The following is a 20,960-nucleotide window of genomic DNA, read 5'->3' on the forward strand; positions in this document are numbered from 1 at the left end:
AGTTGTGTTGGAGCCGCAGGGTCGAAGTGTTTGAGAACGGGATGGGACGTCAAACAGTACTTCATTTCACGAAAAGCAGGCACACATTCTGTGGTCCAGTCAAATTGAACGCCTTTCTGAAGCAGACACGTCAGTGGATGCGCGATGTGAGCAAACACGGAATAAACAGACGGAAGTATGAGCAAAGGCCCAAGAAGCTTCGCAGCTCTATTACCGAGCGAGGTTGTGGAAAGGCTTCGACCGCAGCCGTTTTCGCTGGATCAGGTCTTATGCCCTCTGTGTCCACTAGGTGGCCTAGAACCAGCGTTTGGCGTTCGCCAAAGCGACACTTCTTGGAGTTTAATACCAAGCGTGCTTTGCCTAGGCACTCTAGCACAAGATTGAGGCGTGCGCTGTTCTCACAAAACGTGCGTCCGAAAATCACGGCATCATCCAAATAACACATGAGACTTTCCACTTCAAACCACGCAGAATATTGCCCATGAATCGCTCAAAAGTTGCGGGCGCGTTACAGAAACCGAACGGCATCACATTAAATTGGAAAAGGCCGTCGGGTGTAACGAATGCCGTTTTTTCCTTGTCTGCCTTGTGCATCAGAATCTGCCAGTATCCGGACCGCAAGTCTACACTCGAAACGTATGAGGCCAAAGAAAGGCAATCTAAAGCATCATCAATCCGTGGCAAAGGGTATACGTCTTTCTTGGTAACGGCGTTGAGGCGGCGGTAATCAACGCAAAATCGCCATGTGCCATATTGCTTTCTGACTACAATTACTGGGGGCTGCCCACGGGCTACTCGACACTTGGATAATGTTTTTCTTTAGCATGTCACGAACTTGGTCATTGATCACCTTGCGCCCCGAAGGAGACACCCGGTATGGCTTTTGTCGCAGAGGCTCCTGAGATCCTGTGTCTATGCGGTGCTGTACACGAGAAGGGGGAAAAGGATGGCGGAGCCTCTTGCTGGGAAAAGTCGAACACCGCGAAGTGCTTTCGTAGAATATTCGCGAGCTCCTGGCATTGGTTAGTGCTGAGCGATTTGTTTGCTATAGTCATTATGGAAATGTCCATCGCGCATGCAGCTAAATGGGACTCATCCGTGCAAGGATGGTGAGCGCCAACACTTGATGTTCACTAATAGCTGCAAGTTTCAGAGCCTCTGGTAGTGTTGTGGGTTCATTGGAGCAATTTATCGTCCATACGGCAGTACGCGAGGTAATAACCGACAGCGTGAAATAGGGGACCAAAACATTCTTCTTAATGCAACTAATAGGAACGGGCTCTACGGTAGGATCAAATGTTCTGTCGGTTGCAGGAGAACAGACGACTAGGACACATTTTGTAGACAACGGCGGTACGACGGTATCTGCAGACACACAAAGGGCATTTTCACTTTCGTAACACAGTGGGTGATCCACAAATACGGCCGGAAGGCTTGAATCTACAGTTATTTCACCCGTTGGGCAATCAACATTAGCACCACACAGCTTCAGAAAATCGAGGCCCATAAGTACGTCATTCGTAGCATGAGGTAAAACTACGAACACCGCGTTATATGTTTCACTGCCCAAGCTAACTTTCACACTGCACAGACCTACAGGGTATAATAGTTATCCACTCACTCCACGATACATATCGGCACGGTCCCATGAAAACAGCACTTTTCGTCCTAGCAGGCGTTTCAATGCGAGACTCATTACTGAAATGGTCGCTCCTGTGTCCACTAAGGCCATTGTTGAGACGCCGTCTACACGCACAAACACCTTATTTTTAAACATGCAAATTGGCGGAGGTATTTCTGTCCAAATCGAAAACTGTCCAGTGGCCTCACCACCAACGGCCGCGCTGACTAGTTTTCCGGCGAAGGCGACGGGTAACGGCGCCGGGGAGACGGTGACCGGTGTACGCGAGGAGCAGGCGTTGGTGTCAAGCTTCGATCGGAGGCAGGGGAAGCGTTTGCAGTGTTCCCGGCGTCTCCTTGGACATACGGCTTGGATAGGTGTACGTACGGCCAACGCGTTGCTGGCCAGGTATTGTTGAGCGGTCGTACCTCGGCGGCTGGTGGCGTGGTGGGGCTGCGTTACAGTGTCTGGCAACGTAGCCCTCGACACCACAGTTGTAGCACGAGGAAGGAGGGCGATCGACGAAATGTCGCTCAAAGCGCTCAGCCGGCAGAGGTCGTCGAACTGGGTACATCAAGTCAGTACGCTGAACAGGAGCCGTACGCCACTGCCCATATTGCTGTTCCGCGTAGCGTTGCCCATATTGCTGTTCTGACGGACACGTCTCCGGATGTGCCCACGTAGTTCCAGCCACATCGACGTCTATGAGACAGACAGACGGTGGAAAATTAGCGCATGGTGCTGCGGGCGCTGAGTGAGATACTGGGTACGTAGCCAGCGGTTGAACTGTGTTGTACATTAATTCATTGTGTCGCCGCAGTTCTTCGCGTAGTATTTCCCGGATAGCAGAGGCAAGGTCGGTGGACGGGCTCGTATCGGCGCTGGCGACAGTGGTTACGTTTCCGAGTCATCCAAATTTGGGTGCGATACGACGGCTCCTCAATGTCTCAAATGCGCGGCAGCGACGCAAGACATCTGAGACGCAGGTGACGTCTTCTCTACATATCAGGAAAATGTAGACGTCTTCCGCGATACCTTTCAAAAGATGTCCGACTCGGTCTTATTCAGACATCCGCGGGTTTATGATCTTGCACAGCTTGAGCACCTCTTCTATATAAGTAGCACATGTCTCTCCCAGACTTTGAGCTCGTTGGGCAAGCATTCGCTCCGCACGTTTCCTTTTTGCATCAGAGTGGCCAAAACATTTTCTATTTCCTCAACAAACCATTCCCACGTTGTTAAAGACTCTTCGTGATTATCGAACCACATCAATGCGGTTTCTCTCATAAATAGGACGACGTTGTCAAGCTTGGTGACCGAGGTCCAGTTGTTATATGGGCTCACCCGATTGTAGTGCGTAAGCCACTCGTCCACGTCTTCTCCCGCTCTTCCCGCGAATGAGCATGGTTCCATGTAATGTTGTGTGGGTGCAACAGCCGTTAACCCTTGCGCGGTCGCAACTTGCTGTGGGTCGGGTCCTCCGTGCTTTGGCATGATGACTGTTGTCGGCGAGAGACCAGCAAGGCGGTGGCTCCAGCGAAATTCAAGCACTTGGGACTCCGTAGTGCGTCGACGTCGTGTATCCAGCACTTTCACCACTCTGTTACGGGTTACTCTGTTAAATAAGGGTTTATTGGGACACGACGTCCCCGACGGTCTTGAGCGCCAGCCTAGGTTGTTGTTGCTGTTGTTGTTGCCTATCACGCATGTCGTTAGTACCAACGGTGGGCGATTGGCCAAGAAATGGGTGGATTATTCCAAAATAATATGGAGGATAAATGTCTGAATATCTACGGAATTAGTATTGAATAGCGTAGAATTATATGTTAAAGTAAATCAGGAAAGTCATATCGAATGAGTAATAAATAATTTAAAAGTTCAAAAGACATAGAATTTAGCAGCGTATTCGTTTGGATTCTCCGTGATCGCTTGGCAAACGTCCTGTTCTCCCACCTCTCTTACCTGTGTCCCAGTACAGTTTATGGCACATACCCATTAACACAAGAATTTCACGCTTGTAACAATATATATATATATATATATATATATATATATATATATATTGTTACAAGCGTGAGTCTTGTGTTAATGGGTATGTGCCATATATAACAACTGGTGAGGCTTACCCAGTGCTGACTAACGGCCACGTCCTCTGCTACAGAGGTCTTCCCGACATGAGAGAATCCGGGGTAGCATTTCTAGCCCACAACAACGTAGCGGGCAACATTGATGAATTCTACAGCATTAATTAGAGGGTAGCAGTTGTCGTAATAAAGCTGAATAGGAGGTACAAAATGAAGGTAGCCCAAGCCTACGACTCAACCTCTAGTCACGATGATGAAGAAATAGAACAGTTGTATGAAGATGCTGAATTAGCACTGAGAAAGGTGCAAACTCAGTATAATGTAGTCATGGGCGACTTCAATGCAAAAGTGGGGGAAAAGCAGGTTGGTGAGCAAGCACTTGGCAACTACGGCATGAATTCAAGGAATGCAAGAGGAGAGATGTTAGTAGAATTCTCGGAAAGGAATAGGCTCCAAATAATGAATACCTTCTACAGGAAGCGCAGCAACAGGAAGTCGACCTGGAAAAGCCCTAATGGAGAAACAAGGAATGAAATAAATTTCATACTCTCTGCCGACCCAAGCATAGGACAGAAGAAAATAAGGGATATTCGAAATTCTAACGTGGGAAAGATTGAGGAAGCCGTAAAATATGGACGCATCAATAAATCAGCAAGAAGAAAGCTTGGCATAGGACAAGGCAAGATGTATGCACTGAAAGATAAGCATGGTAATATCATCAGCAATTTAGATGACATAGTAAAAGCCGCGGAAGAATTCTATACTGACCTGTACAGTGCCCAAAACAGCCAAGCTACTTTAACTCGAAATATTGATGAACCGGATACAGAGGCTCCTTCTATAACTAGCGATGAAGTTAGAAGGGCCTTGAAAGACATGACGAGGGGAAAAGCTGCTGGAGAAGATGGAATAACAGTAGATTTAATCAAAGATGGAGGAGATATAATGCTTGAAAAGGTTGCGTCCCTTTATATGCAATGCTTCACAACTTCAAGTGTACCAGAGAGCTGGAAGAACGCCAACATTATACTAATCCATAAGAAGGGAGACGTTAAGAATTCCAGAATTATAGACCCATTAGCTCGCTTTCAGTATTGTATAAACTATTCACCAAGATAATTTCCAATAGAATCGGGAACACTTGACTTCAGCCAACCAAGAGAGCAGGCTAGCTTCAGGAAGGGATATTCTACGATTGATCATATCCATGTCATCAATCAGGTAATCGAGAAATCTGCGGAGTACAATCAACCTCTCTATATGGCTTTCATAGATTTGAAAAGGCGTTTGAATCAGTAGAGATACCAGCAGTCATAGAGGCTTTGCGCAATCAAGGAGTACAGGAGGCGTACGTGAATATCTTAGCAAATATCTACAAGGATTCCACAGCCACCTTGGTTCTCCACAAGAAAAGTAGAAAGTTACCTATCAAGAAAGCGGTCAGGCAAGGAGACACAACTCTCCTATGGTATTCACTGCATGCTTAGAAGAAGTATTCAAGCTCTTAGACTGGGAAGGCTTAGGAGTGAGGATCAACGGCGAATATCTCAGCAACCTTTGGTTTGCAGATGACATTTTCCAATTCAGCAACAATGGAGACGAATTACTGCAAATGATTGGGGACCTTAATCGAGAAAGTGTAAGAATTGGGTTGAAGATGAATATGCAGAAGACAAAGATAATGTTCAATAAACTGGCAAGGAAACAAGAATTCAGGATTGCCAGTCAGCCTCTACAGTCTGTAAAGGAGTACGTTTATCTAGGTAAATTACTCACAGGGGACCCTGATCATGGGAACGAAATTCACAGAAGAATAAAATTGGGTTGGAGTGCATACGGCAGGCATTTCCAAATCCTGACTGGGAGCTTACCACTGTCGTTGAAAAGAAAAGTGTACAATCATTGCATTCTAACGGTGCTAACATATGGGGCAGAAACTTGGAGGTTAACAAAGAAGCTCGAGAACAAGTTAAGGACCGCACAGAGAACAATGCAACGAAAAAGCTTAGGACTAACGTTAAGAGACAGGAAGAGAGCGGTGTGGCTTAAGAATGGCGCAACAAGCAAGACGAAAAGACGAAAGAAAATACGAACACAAGTGGTGTACAGATAGAATCACACTTGTCTAGAGCAGTCGAGCGGCCGGCTGCGGACTGCAGAAGCGCCGCTTACCGGCAGTCACTGGGTTCAAGATATGTTGGATTCAAGCGCCAAAAGCCTGCATGCGGCATGGCTTCTCGCGACCATTTCTGTTATCGGCCTGTAGAGTTTTTCACGAACGTGGGTGGGCGAGATCTGCGCTTATTCGCTGCCTGCTTCGTCGCGTGTAGCCGGCGCCGCAGCTGATAACATAGCAAAAAATGCGTTTTGCTTCGCGTCAGTCGTCGTTTGCGTCTATCACTTCATGTGCCAATTGGCGTCGACGTCACCATTCACCGAGACGCCGATGAATCATTGCCATTTTTTATCTTGAATCATGTGTAGTTCTCAGAGCCAGTGCATGCATTCCGTTGCACATCCACGCTTATCACGAACAGCGGTCGTTCCACAAACGACAGCAAGCAAAAACCAAAAAAAGGAGAAGAAAAAAAAAGTAAGATAACTGACTATCTCTTATGATCAAATTTACAGGCTGACATCGCAGATAGGCCGCAAGTGCACATGCCGCGTGCAGGCTTTTGGCGCTTGCATCCAACATATCTCGAACCCAGCGACTGCGGGTACGCGGCGCTGTTGCAGCCCGCAGCCGGCCGCTCGACTGCTCTAGACAAGTGTGATTCTATCTGTACCTTCAGCGGTGTGGATCAGAGAACAAACGGGGATATTCGATATTCTAGTTAACATTACGCGGAAGAAATGGAGCTGGGCAGGCCATGTAATGCGTAGGATGGATAACTGATGGACCATTAGGGTTACAGAATGGATACCAAGAGAAGGGAAGCGCAGTCGAGGCCGGCAGAAAACCAGATGGGGTGATGAAGTTAGGAAATTTGCAGGCGCAAGTTGGAATACGCTTGCGCAAGACAGGGGTAATTGGAGATCGCAGGGAGAGGCTTTCGTCCTGCACTGGACGAAAATATAGGCTGATAATATATATATATATATATTTATTACAAGGTGTCCCAAATATCATGCACCAAGATTAAAAAAAGAGCAATTGCATTACTCGAAGAAAACTAAGTGCAAATCGTTTCCAGTACAGTGAAGTAGCCGCCAGCATTTATTTCGTTACTGAAATTTAATTACAGAATTGTAATAATTTTTTAACTCGAGAAGTACTGTCCTAATTGTGAAAGTGTCAATGAGAAAATTGTAGAGCAATAGGAAAAACTTCCGATACAGCTTTCTGTTGCTCAGTACGTGCTACATAAAAGTGTTTTCCGAGCATGAAAGAAGCCCGCGAATAAAATGAAAACTGCCACGCGAATAGCCGCTCGAGGAACTTTGCGTGTATTCGCGGGATTCTTTTACGCTCGGAAAAAACCTTCATGTAGGACGCCTTGAGCAACAAAAAGCTGTGTCGGGAGTTTTTCATGTAGCTCTACAATTTTCTCACAGACACTTTTCATCTAATTTTAACATTTGAGAAGTTTAATTACGCCTAAATATGTGATTAGGGGGGATGCAAAAATAATATGAGTGTCTTCAAGCGACGGCAAACATTACCTTGGTTCTGTCCAGCTACGTGGCATTTGCATATTTTTAAATCTTGGTGCATGATAGTTGGGACACCCTGTATACGAGTATGAAGAAAGATAAAAAGAAGGACGCCGACCAGTAAAACACGTTGTGGGGCTAGTTGGTGCATAGCTTTCAAAAGGTGAAGCGCCAACAGTGACAGCACACTAAGGAGGAACAAAGACAGGACAGGCGCTACTTGCAACTGTTTATTGTAGTCAAAGGTGGTTGAATATATAGCCATGGGGAGAGGGGGGACAAAAAAGGAGGAACACTGATTGTATGAATCCGGCTTGTAAAGCTTTTTCATTGAACATGCCCGACGAATTCCTTGGATGGCTGACACATGTTTCCCCTCTCTTCTTAATCTGGTTGGCCTCCAACAATTGACGTGCCACAGAGTCTTTACTCTTAAACAAGATTGTAGTATCTTGAAGCCTTGCTTCACATGCTTGTTTATTTTCAATGCCGCAGGCCTTGCAATGAAGAGGCAAGTTTGAGCCATAATCATATTTCAATGAAAGCTTATGCTCCCGCAGGCGATCATTAATACATCGGCCAGATTGGCCGACGTACTCTTTTCCACACTTCAGCGGTATACGGTATACAACTCCTTCCTCACACTTCACAAAAGGATTCGTATGTTTAATGGAACACCCTGCTTTCTTAGAGTTATCAGAACCAATCAGGCGGCACAAAGTAGCAAGTTTTCGGGGTTCGGAAAAAACCACAGGAATTTTGTATTTCACGGCGACGTGTTTAAGATTGTGCGCCACTTTGTGAGAATACGCAATCACCACTGGATTGGCTTTCTTTTCGAATGTTTGACCTTCTTCAGTGCTTCTTTTTCTTTCTTTTTTCACCTTTCTCAATAACGCCTCCGAAACTGCGCTTAAAACCGAACAAGGGAAGCCAGGCTTCCTCAATTTCAAAATCTGTTCGTCAAAGCTTCCTTGTGCCTTATGACAGCACGATTTTTTAAGGGCGGATTCGAGGCACATAGTGGCAATCGCACGTTTAACAGTCTTGGAGTGTGTAGAATCATACGGCAACAATTCCTTGCGGGCACGGGGTCGATACATCCAGCAGGAACCTTCGTCAGTAAGGGTTATGTCATGATCTAAAAACTGCAAGCTGTTATCGTTGGCTAGTTCAAAAGTAAAATCTAAGCCTTTGCCATGCTGTTTAAATTCAGATAAAATGCCCTGCACAGTATGCGAGAAAGTCATGGGAGAACGTTCCGTCAGTAAAATTAAAAAATCATCAACGTACCTAAAAACCTTCAGCACTTTGCCATTGTCAAACACCATGGATAGCGCTCTGTCGATGTCCGCAAGGAAAATGTTGCACAATACGGGAGCCACACACGAGCCAATACAAAACCCTTTCTTTTGTACATAAAACTGGCCTTGAAAACAAACAGCTGTTGAACACAGATAAAACTGCAGGAGTGCTATGAAGTTATCCACAGAAATTCCCGCGGTATTCTGAAAGGACACCTGCCCGTTCATCTCAATGCAGCTCAGGAGGGCTGCTAACAGTTCTTTTAGCGGAATACAGTAAAAAAGATCAAGAACATCTATTGAAAACAAGCATCCTAGTGACTTAGTCTCAAGTAAAAAAGCTATGATGTCAAGCCTATTCCTTACCATGAATGGGTCATCTATAATCAAGGTGTTAAGCTGCTTGAGAAGGTAACGGCTAACGTTGTTTTGCCAGGAACCTCTTTCACTCACAATACATCTGAAAGGTATATCATCCTTGTGCGTTTTTGCAGTAAAAAATACATTCGAAAAGTTTTCCCGACTTTTCTGGACACCGTTCGCGATCTTCTGTAGTCCAAGGTCTACACACAAAGATATGGCACGGCTCTTTTCCTTACTTGGCTTCAGTCTCGTTAGCTTGAAATTTCTCTGGAAGGCTTGTAAAGCTTTTTCATTGAACATGCCCGACGGCATGGCCACAAACCCTCCTTCCTTGTCGGCCTGCAGGAGTCGAAGGTTATTGTCCTTGAAAAAATTCACGATACGTTTTGTAGGGGTTCTGGGGCGAGTTCCTTTGTTGGACACCCTTCTGGCCAGGCTGTCAACTCCGTCCAGCAGACATCTTTCCTTGTCCTCTGGTGCAGCTTTGTTGGAAATCCTTCTATTCAAGGAAAGAAGCTCATGTGCCGGGATTTTCGGCTCGGAGCTGAACTTGGGGCCTTTCTTGAGGACGTCAGCGATGTCTTCCGGGATGAAAGCTCCGCCGAGTACTTGCAACCCTGCAGCCTTCTTAGTGTGCAAACTTCTAGTTTGCACACTAAGAAGGCCTAGTGGCCGGGCGGTGACGGAACAGCCTGGCCGTGGACAAGTCGCGAATGGTAGAATGACATGGATGCTGGCTATCTGATTGAACCTTCAGGGCGTAGGCAAAACTTAAGTCCTTTGGAGATGTAGTGACCACTCGTTTGATTCAACGTACAGACTTTCTACAGGGCTAGTCCTGAAGGCACCTGTGGCAAGACGGATGCCTAAGTGGTGAACGGAATCTAGCATCTTCAAAGCACTGGGTGCAGCGGAATTATATACTATAGCTCCGTAGTCGAGGCGCGACCTTATGAGACTTTTGTAGAGGCTCAAAAGGCATCTCCTGTCGCTTCCCCAAGATGCCCGGGACAATAGTTTCAGTAGATTCATTGTCTTCAGACACTTTGCTTTCTGGTATTTCAAATAGGGGATAAATGTTAATTTAGAATCTAAAATGAGGACTAGAAATTTATGTTCATGGCTCACAGATAGCCGCTGTCCATTAAGATAAATACAGGGGTCAGGTAGTATACCTCTCTTGTTCGAGAAAAGAACGCAAGTGCTTTTTTGAGGGTTCAGTTTAAATTCATTCTCGTCAGCCGATTTACATACTTTGTTTAACCCAAGCTGTACATGTCGCTCACAGATAGAAATGTTACATGATCTAAAACCTACTTTCACGTCATCCACATACACAGAATAAAACATTGTACGAGGTACGATAGTGTGGAGCGAGTTCATTTTCACAGCGAAGAGAGTACAGCTCAGCACACCACCTTGAGGTACACCTGTTTCTTGAGTAAATGGACGAGATAGGATATTGCCAACCCTAACACGGAACGTGCGGTTAGATAGATAGCTTTGAATCACGTTCAACAGGTTGCCTCGGACTCCCCTTCCAGCCAGATCAAGGAGAATTCCAAAAGGCCAAGTTGTGTCATATGCCTTCTCCATATCTAAAAATACCGATAATAAAAACTGTTTGTGCACGAAGGCATCTCGGATATTCGCCTCGATGCGGACAAGGTGATTATGGTAACGTGATAACGCCAGCCGGCGAGCAGTGATAATGCCGTCTGCTGTTGGTCTCCCAGTGTGTCACCGCGTAAGCGGTTATCTGTTGCGGCGGGTGACGTCCCACCGGCCCTATATATATTTGTTGCTCAGCGGAGAATAAAGGCTGATTCTTGGTTATCAACCGGTGTCTCGGTTACTTCATGTGGCGACGAGGCGGGTCGGCGGCCCGCGTAGCCTAGGAACGGTTGCTACAGGCTCAGTCAGGTAGTGCGTACGGCTGGAGCGACAGACGAAATGCTGCACCTGCTCTCGAATTACGCAAGCATTCCCGCCAACATCGGGGTTCTTCGACGGACCTGCAATAAACGCCCCTACGCCACCATTGTGCGACTGAGTAAGCCACGCTCGTGAAACGTGGACTTGTTGAGTGCCTTCGCCTCTGCAAAATGTCGCACTTGGGCAAATTAAGTGAGTTTGACCCAAGAACTCAGAACTTTGAGTCATACCTCGAACGCTTTGAGCTTTTCATTAGTGCAAATGATGTAAAACAGGAAAAGGTTTTACCGGTTTTCCTAACTGCAATTGGTGCAGAAACGTATGAAGTGCTCAAAAGTTTGGTCGTGCCGGACACGCCTGCTGACAAAACATTTGCCGAGGTGAAACAGCTGCTTAAAGGTCATTACAGTCCTTCGAGTTCAATTATAGCTGAACGGTGCAAATTCAACAGGCGTGTTCAACACGAACAAGAAAGTGTCGAAGACTTCATTGTAGAGCTCAAGCACCTAGCCAGAAAATGTGATTTTGGCGAGTTTTTGAATGACGCCTTGAGGGACAGGCTGGTGGCGGGGGTAAGAAATGAGGACAGCCAGCGTGCGTTATTCGCCGAGGAAAATTTGACGTTAGAGATGCATGCAAAATTGCTTTGGCCCGAGAGTTAGCAGCCCGTGACTCCGCCTTAATGAAGGTTGGGGATAGCAATATAAATGCTGTGAAGAATCAGCAAAGAGAGCAAAAGGCAGGCTACGGCACTTCTAGTCAGTCGCGCCCGAACAGTAAATGCGAGCGATGTGGCAAGAAGCATTCCTCAAATAAGTGCTGGTACAAAGAGTTTAGGTGCCGCAGATGCGACAAAATAGGGCATTTGCAGAAAATGTGTCGAAATGAGCCTAGGCGGAACAAACGAACTAATGCGGTCGAATGTGCGGAGGAAGAAACAGAGCAGGAAGTATATCATTTCGTCAATATGGCACAGTCCTGTTACGAGGTCAGCGTGGAGGTAGAAGGCAGACCATTGCAGATGCAGATTGACACAGGCGCATCCGTGACGATAGTTCCAGAAAGTGTGTACAAGGCGACTTTTCCACACGTAAGGTGCACCCCGTCCCACGTATCATTACGTACGTATACGGGGGAGCGGCTGCAGCTTAAGGGACAGTGCGAAGTAGTGGTCAAACACAATAACCTGCGAGTGACCTTGCCAGTTGTCGTAGTGATAGACGAAGGCAGACGACTTCCTGTGCTATTGGGTCGCAATTGGCTTGAACGTCTCAAACTAGACTGGCGAGAAATAGGAAACATAAGCTGTGAAGGCAGGGTGCAGGTGCTTAAAGAGAAATTTCACTGCGTTTTCTCGAGTGAACTGGGCGAAATACGAGGTTTTGAAGCAAAAATTCTTCTGCAGACCGGCTGCACACCAGTGTTTTGCCGCGCAAGACCTGTCCCTTTTGCAATACGAGAGCCCACAGAAAAACAGCTAACGAGCATGGTAGAAAAGGGCACATTAAAGCAAGTTCCTCGCAGTGATTGGGCAACACCTATCGTGACTATTCGGAAAAGCGATGGTACTTACAGAATTTGCGGGGACTACAAAATAACCATCAACCCGGTGTTAAAAACCGATCATTATCCACTGCCGAGACCAGAAGATTTGTACTCAAGCATTGCACATGGCAAGGTGTTTTGCGTTCTGGATTTATCATCCGCATATCCGCATATCATATTTTTGTGCGCAAGATGCCTGGTAATCGAGCACTGCGCATTGACAGTGAAAGCGACCTTGATAAGATTCGCTGAATGACTTATTTTCTTCTATAACTTGTGTTCAATTGCGAGTTTTGCTACCATGGCTATCTTCCATGAAGCCATATATCATGATGCTGAATCTTTTAAATCTTTTGTGCAATGCCCCTCTTTTAAGAAGCAGGACAGAATGTCGATTTTCCATTTAAATGTACGCAATCTGAGAAACAAACAAACTGATGTACTGCTTGATTCATTAGGTCATACGTTTCATTTCTTGGCCTTCACTGAGACTTCGTACTCATGTGCGTTCGATGTAGTATTTTTCGAAGGATATAAACATGAAGGTGTATATAGACCGAATCGTAGGGGTGGTGGAGTGTCATTATATATCAAAGAAGATGTCTTATATGAGGTGCTTCCCGAATTTTGTTCCGTTTGTGCACAATATGAGTCTATTGCTGTTAAATGTGTAACATCTCTGATCGTCTCAGTTTATCGCCCCCCATCAGGGGATACGCAAGAATTTTTTTGGATTTATAACTACGGTTTTTGAATATGCGTCCTTAAGGAGTTTGCCTATTGTCCTTGTTGGTGATTTTAATATTGATCTGCTATTGCTCAGCCCCCAAAGTCGACAATTTCTAGATGTAATCGAGTCATTCTCATGCACAAACTTAATAGGACTGCCCACTAGAATAACAACAGCAACTGAAACCTGCTAGACTTATGCATAACTAACCATGATAAAAGTGACGTCAACGCTGGTGTGCTAACAACTTAACTGAGCGATCACTTATCAGTATTTTGTTTTTTCCCTGCGGCAAAGAAAGAAAAAAATTATAACGATGCTCCTGTTGCATATCGCTCCTTCAATGCCAATACCTTGTCTATATTTCATGCTAGTGTTGAGAGTATTGACTGGAGTGACGTGTACAGTGAGCAAAACCCTAGTTTATCATATGAACTGTTCCTGCAACATGTAAAGAGTTCCTATGATGCTGCCTTCCCACTCCAATACTATAAGAAGCACAGCAAGTCTAGGAAACCATGGATTAACAGAGATCTTTACAACAGAATTAGAGAAAGAGATAAACTATACCATAACTTCATTAGACTAAGAGACATATCTCTACTACATGAATACAAAAAGGTTCGCAACAAATTAAACTCGGATTTGAAGAGAGCCCGTATTCAGTATTATCAGGCTAGATTTGCTGAGGTCTGCTGTAATCCCAGGAAAGCCTGGAAGTCAGCACGTCTACTCATGGGTAAATCAAAAGATAGCCTTCCTACGACACTAACCATTGACGGCGTTGAGTTCACTGAAGCCAGTCTAGCGGATAAATTCAATGATCATTTCCTTACTTCAGGTGCAGCAGGTCAGACAGGTGACACAACAAACGACTGTGAACAATATATTTCTTCTCCCTGCGCAAAATCTATTTTTTTGGCTCCATGCAGTAAACAAGAAATAGTCAAATACCTGAAATCGTTAAATAAAAATACTGCTGCTGGTTATGATAACATTAAGGCTGATCCAATTAAACATATTGCCGAATTACTATGTGGCCCACTGCAGCATATCTGCAATCAAGCTTTCGCCACGGGCACCTTTCCTGAAGGCATGAAGATAGCTAAAGTAGTAGTCATCCACAAAGGTGGCTCTCACAATGACTTAAATAACTACCGGCCTATATCTGTGCTACCTCTGTTCTCGAAAGTCTTAGAATATGCACTAAAATCACGATTAATGAAGTTCCTTGGCGACCACCAAATGCTTGCCCGGCAACAATTTGGCTTCCGTGAAAAGAAATCAACCGAAATGGCACTCCTGGATATAAAAGAAAAGTTAGTTACTAATATTGATAATAATCAATACATTCTTGGATTATTTCTAGACTGTAAAAAGGCGTTTGATTCCATTAAGCATCCCATTTTGTTTCGTAAACTCCCTCTCTACGGTGTTAGAGGTTTGGTATTAAATCTGATACGCAGTTATCTATCCGACAGGGTGCAGTTTACTAGCCTTGATCGCCAGGCTAAACCCGCCTGTTGCTACAATCCACCACCACCACCACCATAGTGTAAATGGTTACCGTTCCCAACCACAACAGATAAGATATGGCGTACCACAAGGCTCCACCCTTGGACCATTATTCTTTATTCTTTATATAAACGATATTGTGAATATACCGCGAACCCCTGACATAATTTTCTATGCAGCCGACACTAGCATCTTTTTCACAGGCAAACACTTACTTGAACTTGAAATAGCCGCTAATAGTTGGTTAACAGAACTATCAAACTGGTTGAATTTAAATCAGCTGCAACTAAATGTAGGAAAAACTAAGTATATTATCTTTAAAAGCCGTAATAAACCTGATGACTATAGTACTTGTATTAGCTTTAAAGGCTCTTCTATCGAACGGGTTCCTACTTATAAATTCCTAGGTGTTGTTTTCGAAGAGAACTTGAGCTGTACACCTCATGTAAACAAGCTCCATGCAAATATGTGCAAGTCAATTTCAATATTATATAACATCAGAACCTTGGTACCAAAATGGTTAAAACTTCAATTATACTATGCCCTTGTTCATTCACATCTACACTACTGTCTACTAATCTGGGGTACAACTACTAAGACAAATTTAGATAGGTTGACAATCCTACAAAAAAGAGCTGTTCGTTGCATAGAGAGCCTTAAACGAATTGACCACACAGCGCCATTTTTTTTCAAACTAAACATACTCAAAGTAGATCAGTTATTCCAATTAAGGCTTGCTATGTATACACATAAGGAAATTTTGCATGACCCAAATACCCTGTCCACATCTTCGCCATCTAACAACTCACAATATCACCTTAGGCATAACCGACTTAGAACACCTATGTTTAGAACCAATTATGGTACTCAGACACTCGCCTACCTAGTACCTCATTTCCTAAATAATAATTGAGAAATCGCTAATATGATTCAGGAATGCAGGTCGGCTTACAGTCTCAAGAAAAAGGTTAGAAATTATCTTTTGCTTAGCTCTTAAAACTTCTGTACGGTGCTTAGCTCTTCTATTTGGTCTCGATATTTTTCCCCATTTTTTTAGTCTCTACTCGTTCTCTTACATTTTTTCTCCTATTTTGTTGTATAATGTTTTGTAACACTGATTAGTATTATTTGTTTGATTAAATATTTCCTTGTTCTCTCGCATTAACCGATGCTATACTATGTATACAGTGTAAGATTCTTGTTCTTTTTGTATTTGATTGCTTGCCGCATACACTTTGTTCATTTTTTTTCCACATTGTTGCACTATCCTTCATAATGTCCCACCCGCTGAGTAATGTATGGGTAGGGGGGCCTCTGTCAGGCAGTTGCATCTGCCTTTAGCCCCTTCATCCCAGACAATGAATTGTCTAAATAAAGCATTACCAATTACCAAAAAAGTGCCTCTCAGTCCGGAATCCAGACCACTGTTGACAATCAACACCAGCTTGGGTCTTTTTGAGTTCGAACGCCTTCCATACGGGGGGGCCAGTGCGCCTGCAATTTTTCAGTCCCTAATCGATACAGTATTAAGGGGCATACCAAACGTCGGATGTTGCATAGACGATGTCATCGTGGCGGGTTCGGACTCGGCTGATTGCCAAAAGACACTCGAGCGTGTCTTGGCACGGTTCCGTGATTACAACATGAAATCACGGAATCACATGATTACGATGAAAATGGTGCGGTTGCGTTCCGAAATGGCGCCGGTATGTCTGTAGGAAACCTTCTAGCCCTTTTGGAATTTTACCTCCACTTCACTTTTATCAAATTTGACGACCAGATTTATCTTCAAAAGAAAGACATCTGTATTGGTTCATGTATCGCGCCTGTGTTGTGTCATATCTTTTTATCAACCATCGATCGCTCTTTACACGATAGTTTTATTTCTTCTTACAGTGACAAGGTCCTTAAGGTTTTTCGTTATGTGGACGACTCCTTAGTTCTGTTTAACAAGTGCTCATCCTCGTATGAGCATACGCTGAAGTGTGTTCTAGAAGATTTTAGAAATCATGGGAAAGGGCTAACCTTCACCTTTGAACGTCCAGACGAAAGTAAGCTTCAGTTTTTAGATTTGCGATTCACGTTCAGCGAAAGGCATGTTTGCTGGGCGTACTCTCCACGTGCACAAAAAGAGCTCCTTCCGTACAATTCAGCTCACTCAAAAACGGTAAAGAGAGGCATCGCAACTCTCTGTTTAGATTCAGCACTTCGGAAGTCGTGCATTCACAAGGTGCAGGATAGTTTTATCCTTCAATTGGGGAGACTGTTTTCAGCCGGCTTCCCTGGTTCGGTCGTCTTGTCTGTGGCTGAGACGCTTCTTAAGAAGATAAAGCACCGTTGCAAGCCAGATGCCGCGAAGCCCCTGGTGGGCTTCCAGAGGCCAGAAGTGGTGCCGTACATACACAAGGTCACACATAGCCTGAAAAAAGTGGCTAGCCGGTTCAACGTGCCGTTGGCTTTCTCGGCCCCCCAGAAGCTCGCTCAGCTTAGCCGTCGCACCACCTGTGCCGAGGAAAAGGGAGGCTGTAAAAAGAACCATGAAGGACGTTTCGTTCAGTGTGCCAACAACGTTGTGTACGAGATTCCCCTGACCTGCGGCAAAGTAAATATCGGCCAGACGGGGCGCTGGCTCAATGACCGGCTCAGGGAACACCCAAGAAATCTAATTAACAAGGAGAGAAGTCATCTTGTCGACCACTGCATGAACTGCCCGAATTGTGAACCACGTTTCCGATGTGCAAAAATTGTAGGCAGAAGCAGACAAAAAACGGCGCGTGAAACGTTGGAAGCATTTTTAATCAGAAAGGCAAGTGAATAGTGTGTCAGCGACACTTTCATTGCGCTGTATAAAGCTGAAATTGATTTTCTTTCTCGATATGTTTGATGTTTCCTGGGGTTGCTGTGACGATGCGCCTGCGCAGCCCGTTGGTATATATAGCTGGAGATCTGCCTTCAATAAATCAGTTGTCAGTTTGCGCCTGTGCTCGTCTGGTCTTATCTTGTGTTGTGTGGTGTTGCGCTTTTAACAATGTTCCTATGTTCGTAATTGCCTGCCTCCCTGATAGATACGCAGTTGCAGTCGCAGTCTGCTCATGGAATCCCGTGGACGATGCCAGGAAACTTTGTCTTCGGAAGCTTGTCTTGCACGTTTACCAGCCGATGACGTAATTTTCGGAACACACACACACATATATATATATACATATATATATGCATACAAGACTAACGTTATGGCATATCTACTGCTCACGTTTCGGCCGGTGGAACGGCCTTCGTCGGATGGATATGCCACAACGTTCCTCTTCTTTTCTTTTTTTAATATATATATATATAATAAAAAAAGAAAAGAAGAGGAACGTTGTGGCATATCCATCCGACGAAGGCCGTTCCACTTTCTTTTTTTAATATATATATATATATATATATATATGTCTTCTTCTTTCTGGGGGCTTTACGTGCCAAAAACAGTTCTGATTATGAGGCACGCCGTAGTGACGGGCTCCAGATTAATTTTGACCACCTGGGGTTGTTTTACGTACACTAGAACGCAAGCGCACGGGCGTTTTTGCATTTCGCCTCCATCGAAATGTGGCCACCGCGGATATATATACGAGGGGAAGTCGAAAAGTAAAGGGACTTTTATATTATTTATAATATAAAGTATGAAGTAATATAAGTAAGTAGAAAAGTATATTTATTCTGATGATAGAAAACTGAAACATACAATATTTCTCTACATAACCTCCCGGCACTTCACCGCACTTGGCCCAACGTTTCACAGGTTTTGTTGACTTCGTCGGAAAAAAGTTTTTGGTTGCACCTGTAACCAATTTTGCACCGCATCAGTGACTTCTGCATCGGTTGCAAATATTTTCCCCCCAGAGCGCTTCCTACAATGGTCCAAACATTTGAAAATTGCTTCGAGCCAAGTTTGGACTGTTGGAGCCAGGCGGGTGTTTCAGCAATTCTAATCCCAACTCCTTTATTGTTTCGGTCGTGCGCTTGGCAGACTGTGACCGAGCGTTATCTTGCTGCAGAATGACAGCTTTTCGCAGTTTTCCACGACGTTTGGATCTGATTGCAGGTTTCAGTTTAGTCCGCAACACATCAGAATAGTTCTCACTGTTCACAGTTTCGCCCCTTGGGGTGAAATTAACGGCTACCACACCTTCCATGTCACAGAATAGTGTTAGCATAATCTTACCAGCTGATGGTTGACGTTAAAATTTCTTGACTTCTGGTGAGGATGAGTGTTTCCAAACCATGCTCGCGTCCTTACTTTCTGGTTCGTGATTATGTACCCAAGTTTCATCTACAGTAACAATTCCCTGTAAAACTCCATCTCCCCCGCGACGATAAGGCGCCAAATGTTTACAAGAGATGTCCAACCTTTTTGACTTCCGCTCGTATATACATATATATATATATATATATATATATATATATATATATATATATATATATATATATAAAGTCACGTAGTAATGACGGCGAAAACACAGTAGCAAGACTGAGGTAGTAGGCACATGAGGAAACTAAGTTTTTATAGGGCGAACCTGTGCCCACAAAAACATGCTACACCCAAAGCACCAGGATAGCGGTGACCACCGTCGGAGATAGTAAAAAAAATCTGATTAGCGGGTCAAGTGCGTCGGCTTTTATACATCACTCATCGAAGGTTCCAGTGTTAAAGCAAGTGCCCGCGTGGTTTGTAGAAACTACTACACAATTGGTGTCGGGTATGCAGTGTGATTATGCAAGGTGCGGTGAGGACATACACAAGGGATAGAATCAAAGATAACATTCGTGTAAGTTCTTAGATACGTGTAAGTTTTAATCGTGCAGTCGCGTCTTGCGCTGAGCGATAATATTAAGTTAGCGGGCGAAATGCAGCCCCCGAGAGAAGGATAAAAAGAATGCCTGTCAATATATACAACTTCAAGGTAGAAGCATCAATGATTGCCGCATGGTTATAACTTAAAAGTTGATGCACTTGTTTAAAAACAACAGTATGGCGAAAGCCTTAGGTGTCAATGTTGGCGCTGTCCTTGTGGGTGACCTTGGCGAACCTAAGCCGGGGCGAGAAGTGGCCGAGGCCGCAAGAAATGATCCGATTGATGCTCAGAGAGGCTCCTGTAAGCAAAGTAACTTAGTGGCTTTGAAAAGAAAATCCGGTACGTTTCGGTCTGGGTGGGAATGAAACCCGGGCCCCCCGGATGAGAGACGAGCACGCTTCCCAGAAGCCACGACTGCTCCACGGTTCTTGCTTCGTTGTGCCTACTGCATGCGTGATTGTACCCGTCACTTCGCAGCCATCTCGCTGACTAACGGTGTGGTCTACAGTGCGTGCACTAACATGCTGCATTTTAGTTACTACGTTAGGTGTTCATCTGTGGCGTTCAGGAGGTTGCCTCAGTGTCACACGTGTACTTCCCGCTGCGGCTGGTTATATCGAACTGAATATCTGTATAACTTAATGTGTCACGAAATGTGCAGCATGCTTTCGCCTTCTTGTGTTGCACCTGCCGAACTTTTGTGTGGACGTTCCGGCCGACCACAATATATATATATATATATATATATGTATATAACATAGCCTCACACACATAGCCTTTTTTCACTTTGACAGCCACAATGCTGACGCATTTGTTATCGAGAATTCATAAAGACGGCAATTTGGCGCAAGTGTCACCCCTATGCTCGACGTCCCCATTACGTCCCTTTCAGTCTCATCTTTACCCCTGCCGATACTATGAATACTTTTTCTATGACATTCACGCTTCCTTGTTGTTATTGCTTTTGTAGCATGCTCACTATAATCACGTGTTTTGGCTCTGCTTCAAAGTGAATTCTGTTTCTCGCCTAATCTGCGCTGTTGTTTTCCCGAACAAACGACTCAAAGTTGCATACTTCTTGCAAGCCTCTGTCGCTGATGTGTAATTTAATGTGCGTCTTTGCGCAACAACATCATTGTTTGCTTGTCAGCACACTGAAATGAGGCTTTTAAGTATTTAAATTGGCGTATGTGGTCAGTACCGCGACGTCATGACGTACTTACTCATTTGCGTGAGCGAGCATATCTTGGTGGTGAAGGAAGGTGAGAGCTCTCGGGTGTAGAAGGCGCAGCCGCATTTCCGCAGCTCTACCTCGATGAGGCACTTCTGGAAACACACCTGCGGCAGTGAGATAGCAAGAAATTACTGATA

At 44.7% G+C, this 20,960-nt stretch overlaps 1 long non-coding RNA gene across 1 annotated transcript in view; it reads right to left on the bottom strand.

Moving 5' to 3' along the window:
- The window catches only part of LOC125942560 (uncharacterized), a 70,666-nt gene that overhangs the window by 32,945 nt on the left and 16,761 nt on the right, over positions 1-20,960 (bottom strand). Inside the window, exon 2 of the long non-coding RNA XR_007465213.1 lies at positions 20,813-20,927. This is a non-coding gene — a long non-coding RNA (uncharacterized LOC125942560). The remainder of the gene's footprint in view (positions 1-20,812; positions 20,928-20,960) is intronic.

The sequence above is a fragment of the Dermacentor silvarum genome, chromosome 1 (assembly GCF_013339745.2).
Source record: "Dermacentor silvarum isolate Dsil-2018 chromosome 1, BIME_Dsil_1.4, whole genome shotgun sequence".
Classification (NCBI taxonomy): Eukaryota; Metazoa; Arthropoda; class Arachnida; order Ixodida; family Ixodidae; genus Dermacentor; species Dermacentor silvarum.